The 6,411-nt window shown below is 33.8% G+C and overlaps 2 pseudogenes; both read left to right on the top strand.

The window, feature by feature from the left end:
• Positions 1-281: 281 nt before the first annotated feature.
• Positions 282-1,305, top strand: LOC146883527 (uncharacterized; annotated as a pseudogene).
• A 2,884-nt stretch (positions 1,306-4,189) lies between these two features.
• On the top strand, positions 4,190-5,879 carry LOC146883526 (uncharacterized; annotated as a pseudogene).
• The last annotated feature ends 532 nt before the right edge of the window (positions 5,880-6,411 follow it).

The following is a 6,411-nucleotide window of genomic DNA, read 5'->3' as shown; positions in this document are numbered from 1 at the left end:
TGAATAAATCATTTTGGTTCTTGACTCAGACCATGAAACACCTCAATTTATGAAACATCCAAATTGCATTTTGTGTGCTTTTATATGTATTATTTAGTTTTATATATTAGGTTTTATTTTTGATCGTGAATTTCGTAATGTTTCATCTTGTCATGTTTAAGCATGTTTATATGCAATGTTTAATTAATAGATCCTTTCCGATATTTTAATGTTCATGTTTCCTATAGGCTTATGCAACCTTAAAAATTGTATATGCAATTTGTTGAAGTTAGTTTTTAATAATGGAAATCCCCGAAGATAGAAAGTGGATGTACCAAAGATTGGATGCTAATAGACATCTCACAGATGATTTTAGAGAAGGAGTGTATGATTTTTTACAATATGTCATTGGTCAACAAAAGTTTGCAGAATAAGGTGAAATGTTAAGATGTCCTTGTGTTAGGTGTAAGTGTAAAGTTTTCAAGTATGTTGATCAAGCTGGGTGAGATCTTTATGAAGAGGGATTCATGCCTAATTATTTCTAGTGGACAAATCACAGTGAAGAATTACCAAAATTCCCTCAAGTCAATGTTTAGAGTTCATCTTATGGAACTTGTGAGCAAAGGGGAGATTTAAGTCCTTTTCATCAAATGATCATGGTTCATGTTGGATCCTCAAATGCCCATTGCATGCAAGCAGAAGGTGTGATTGGATCAGAATACATGGAGGAAAATCCTAATCCTGAAACTAAAAAATTCTTTGAAATGCTTGCTGCTGCACAAGCACCGTTGTGGGAAGGGTGTGATAAACACTCAGAATTGTCGGCTTTTTTGGAAGCTCTAAGCTTGAAATCTGACTATAATATGTTTGGAGGATGTTTCAATAGGATGGTCCAACTTATGGGAGAGACTATGCCGAATGATCATCGAATGGTTAATAATTTTTTCCAAGCTAAGAAGTCGGTGGAAAAATTGGGTTTGGATTGTACAAAAATTGATTGTTGCCCAAAAGGATGCATGTTGTATTACAATGAAAATTCTCATAAAAGTATAACTAATTGCTTTATTTGTGGAATGGATCGATATAAGACAATTACTAGTTGAGGAATTGAAAAGAAGATTGTTGTTAAAAAGATGTGGTACTTTCCTATTATTCCAAGACTTAAAAGGTTATATTCTTCAATGGCCACTACACCTCACATGAGATGGCATAGTGAGAATCAAAGGGATCCATCTATTTTGTGTCATCCATCTGATGGGGAAGCTTGGAAGCACTTTGATAGAATGCATCCAGAGTTTGGTCAAGACTCGAGAAATGTTAGATTAGATTAGGTTTATGTGCAAATGGGTTTAATCCTTTTGGTCAATATGGAAGAAGTTATTCTTATTGGCCAGTTATCCTAACTCCGTACAATCTTCCACCTTCCATGTGCATGAAGAGAGAATTTATGTTTTTGACAGTCTTAATTCCAGGTCCTTCAAATCCAAAGCATAAGATTGACGTGTTCTTGCAACCACTTATAGATGAGTTGTGCTCCCTTTGGACTAAAGGAACATTGACTTATGATGTGTCATTGAGGAACAACTTTATGATGAAAGCTACTTTGATGTGGACAATTAATGACTTTCCAACTTATGGCATGTGATCGGGTTGGATGACTTCTGGTAGACTTGCTTGCCCTATATGTATGGAAAGAACAAAGACATTTTCACTTAGTCATAGCCACAAGATCTCTTATTTTGATTGTCACCATTAGTTTCTTTCACATGATCATCCATTTAGAAGGAATAAAAAGGCATTTAAGAAGAAGGTTGTTGAGACAAATCCTCCTCCCCCACGTTTCTCTAGCCTTGATATTTTGATAGGGTTGCACAATTGCCAATTTGCATTGAATTACAAGAACAAGGAAATATTCTTGGATATGGTATTAATGATATTTGGAAGAAAAAAAATATATTCTGGAGGTTAGAGGTTACCTTATTAGAAAACTCAACTTTTACATCATAATATTGATGTTATGCATACAAAATGAAATGTGTTCATGAATGTGTTTGACGTAGTGATGGATATCAAAGGAAAAACTAAGGATTCAAATAAGGCTCGATTGGATTTAGCAACAATATATAATCGAAAAGAGCTAGAATTGAAAGACATTGGTCATGGTAAACTTATCAAACCAAAGGCAGCATATGCATTCACCAAATCCTAAAGAGTCTCTATTTGTAAATGAGTTAAAGAACTTAAGTTGCCAGATGGATATGCTTCCAATTTGGGTAGATGTGTCAACCTTAATGAAGGAAAGTTACATGGAATGAAAAGTCATGATTGTCATGTTTTCATGCAACGATTACTTCCAATTGCATTTGACTCTTTACCAAAATCAATTTGGAAAGTTCTAGTAGAATTGAGCATTTTTTTTAGAGAATTAAGTTTCACAACACTAAATGTTGAACACCTAAGAGTTCTGGAAGAAAATATACTTGTGTTGTTATGTAAATTTGAACATATATTCCCACCAAGATTCTTTGATTCCATAGAATATCTTCCAATTCATCTACCTTATGAGGCAAAAGTTGGTGGTCCAGTTTAATCCCGTTGGATGTATCCATTTGAGAGGTATAAAATTACTAATCACCTTTACACTATTTATTGTATACTTCTTCAATAGTTTAAAAGATCCATGTTTATATTCTTTTTTAGGTTCTTACACTCCCTAAAACAGAAAGTAAAATACAAAGCTAGGGTGGAGGGCTCTATTTTTGAAGCTTACTTGGTGGAGGAAACATCTACCTTTGCCTCATTTTATTATCCTAATCATGTTGAAACAAGAAGGACTAGGATTCCTCATAATGTTGATGTCAGTGATAGGTCTTCATCTACTCCTCCGATTTCAAATTTCAATTACCCTGGAAGAGCAATTGGAAAATCCATAACATATTTTCTGAACCTAAGAGACTTTAATGCTGCCCAATTGTATGTTCTTCAAAATTGTGAAGAGGTTCAACCATACTTTAAGTAAGATGGTCTTCAGTCCTTTTAAGTTAAAGTTAGTTATGTTGATTTATATCGGTTGAGTACTTCATTTCTTCTTTGCAATATTTATATTGAATATTTAAGAGAGCTTAGGCCAACTGCTTCTGATGCTGAAATTGACCAAGACATATCATCTCATTTTACACTCTGGTTCAAACAATATGTAGGTTTTTAAGTTACATGTTATTCACATCTTATTTTTATCCTTTAGAGAATAATGTATAATCTTTTATTAAGTTCTAAATCCAAAAAATAATATTCAAGATCCTTTATTGGTTAATTTGGCATGGGGTCCTAAGACAAAAGTTGAATCATGGCCTATCTATGTCATCAATGGATACAAATTCCACACTATTCTTTAGAGTGAAGGCATGAACTCTTCTAACTATGGAGTTTATGTACGAGGAACCAATGGTCAATTAGAGTCAGATTTCTATGGATTATTGTCTACTATCATTCAATTGGAGTATACTAACATGCCAATCATGAATTTGGTTCTTTTTGAATGTGAATGGTTTGATAATACTCTTAATGTAGGAACCAAAGTAGATAATAAGTATGGAATCGTTCAGGTGAACCAATCAAGGAGATATAATAAAGCATATGATCCATTCATATTTGCACAATAGGCAGATCAAGTTTATTACACATCATATCCAGAGGGGCACCAAGGTTGGTTAGGTGTAATCAAGACAAAAGCTCGCAGTAGAATCTATAAGAATATAGTAAGTCAGGTTGAGCATGAGACTCCATACCAAGATGATGACCTAATACAAATCCAAGTAGTGCTACATGTAGATCCAGACTTCATTTATGATTCTCTTGCTCATGTTGACAGCAAGAGAGAAGAAATAGATATGCAATTACTAAATCAAACAAACATGGGTGAAGAATATGAGGATGAATACAATTCAAGTGAGGGTGACATAGATAGTGATTTTGATGAAACAGATACCTCTTCGGTAATTCATGCATTACAATTAATTGCACATCTCGTGTTAATTATCTTTTACATTAATATGTTTGTGATTTCTAATAATTGTAGTGAATGAGAAGCAAAATATCTGACACGTTTGAGTCTTTTCATTATAATTAACTTATTTTGTTTACTAATAATTCATTGTTCCACTTTGTTTAATTTCTTACATGTTGTATATGTAATAAGTTGCACGTGTAGATGACTCAAAGGGGTAGAAATGGTGGTCGTAGACCACCCAATCGTGGTGGACAAGGTGTTTGTGTTGATGATAGGGCTTCACCTAACATCAACTCTCCCACTTCATCTATTCATCCAACCACCATGGAGTCTAGACGTCCTATCTGTGAAGGACCATCACTTCCTATAGTTGCGAAAGAACATGCATAACATTTAATAGAAGAGTCCATTCCTTCTAGCTTTTCTACAGAGACCACACTGAATCAACCTTTGCCAACACATGATTCACTTACACCCGAGTGTGAATATGGAAATGTCATTGATCATAGGCCTTGGCTTCATGCAGAAAAAGGAGAGTAAGTATATTTTAATTTCATTGTGGAATTTCTTCAATGTGTTAATAATTACATTTATCATTTTGACAATATGTTTGAACACAGATTTACTCCAGCAAATGGCCCATCTACTATAATCTCATGGATCTTCAAATAAAAATTTGATGAACCAAATCCCAGTTGGAAGAAAGTTCGAATCGAGCTTAGAGATAGATGGTTTGGAGAATTTAAGGCAAGTTGAATTATGATTACATGTTAAATGTTATTTATATTATTCAATTATGTGTGTTTGCTAACTGATTTTTCATGCAGAAAAAATACAGGTGAGATCTAGAACAAGAGCAAGCCATAAGATCTGTTTTTGAAATGAAAGGCTCACGTATTTTAAAAAATGCAATGAACAAAGTTAAGAATGGCCAGGATAAGGGGACTTGGATTCCACCAAGTGTTCGAGCAGCCTTGGATCTTCATTTGAGTTCTACAAAATTCCAAGACAAGAGTGTCACAACCAAGGCAAATCGGGCTATTTAGAAAGGAGTCACAACCTACTGTGGTGGTTCCATATCTACTGCAACTCATTTTGAGAAAATGGTACTTATTATATTTTTGTATAGTTAATTGAAATATAATATATTAGACTTAAGATGCTAAACTTTTACTTGTGTTTAAATATATGTAGACTAGGCAACTTGAACGAGAACCAACTGCTTGGGAGATTGTAGAAAGAACAAAGAAACTAAAGACTGGAGAATGGGTCAATGACAAGACTCGTGACCTTGCAGTATGTTTAACATTTAATGTTATAATTTAGTGTTTGCTGTATGTTTCCTTCTTGAGAATAATTTATGTTATTATTTTCAGAAAAATATAAGCAATGCCGAGAAGAAGTCCAACAACAACACATGCATGAAGGCTCATCTTCACAAAACTCTCATGTTCCCTCTATTGATGATAATGAAATATACTTTAGTGTTGTTGGAGGTGAAAGGAAGAAATGGAATGTGTATGGACTTGGTACATTAAGCAAAAAGTTTTATAGTTCTACAGGTGCTCACTCTTCTACTAGCCAAGCTCTAGTAGTACATCAAATAGAAGATGCGTGTGAGACTATTCAAAAGTTGAATGCTGAACTTATGGCAAAGAATGCCAAGGAGAAGACACTTGAAGAAAAGGTTGAACAGTTGCTGAAAAATCATGCCGAACAGAGTGAATGTATGCATGAATAAAATGAACGTATGCGCCAACAAGGTGAACAAATGAAATTTCTTTTGTAACATATTCATTTAAAGAATGTTGTGCTAGGTCCTAGTGATCTTCCTACTATTGGAGATGATAGATTAGACCATATCAGTGATAGTAGACCTGGAGATCATTAGTTTCATGTTTAGTTATTTGGTGTGTTTCAATGTTGCACACTTTCAAACTATTTTTGTTTTGTTCTTTTGGATCATTTTATATATTTACCACTTGTAATGTATGTACTGCACTTTACTATATTATGTAATGTAGTTTGTTACTACTTAGCTAGATTAAATTTTATCATTCATAAACAGATAAAAATATTGTTTTTAACCAAATAAAAATCGTAAATAATACAAAAAAATCATTTTTTTGCTAATCAGCGACCAATTTTATGGGTCGCTGTTAGTCTCCGAACTTTGCTACCAATTTAGCGACCAACCAATATTAGTCCCTGTTCATAAAAAAATTTGCCACCATTTTAGCGACCCAAAAAAATTGAATATCAATAAAACAATCATACTTTAGCGACCAATTTAATTGGCCGCAGTTTGTCTCATAACTTTGCCACCAATTTAACGACAAAAAAACAATTGTACATAAATATTTAGCGACCGAAATAGTTGGTTGCTAACTACCTACCTTCTGCGACCAAACTAGCAACCGAAT

The sequence above is a fragment of the Vigna unguiculata genome, chromosome 9, assembly GCF_037176805.1.
Source record: "Vigna unguiculata cultivar grain cowpea cultivar isolate G323 ecotype 2 chromosome 9, ASM3717680v1, whole genome shotgun sequence".
Classification (NCBI taxonomy): domain Eukaryota; kingdom Viridiplantae; phylum Streptophyta; class Magnoliopsida; order Fabales; family Fabaceae; genus Vigna; species Vigna unguiculata.
This window is presented reverse-complemented; position numbering and strand designations above follow the sequence as displayed.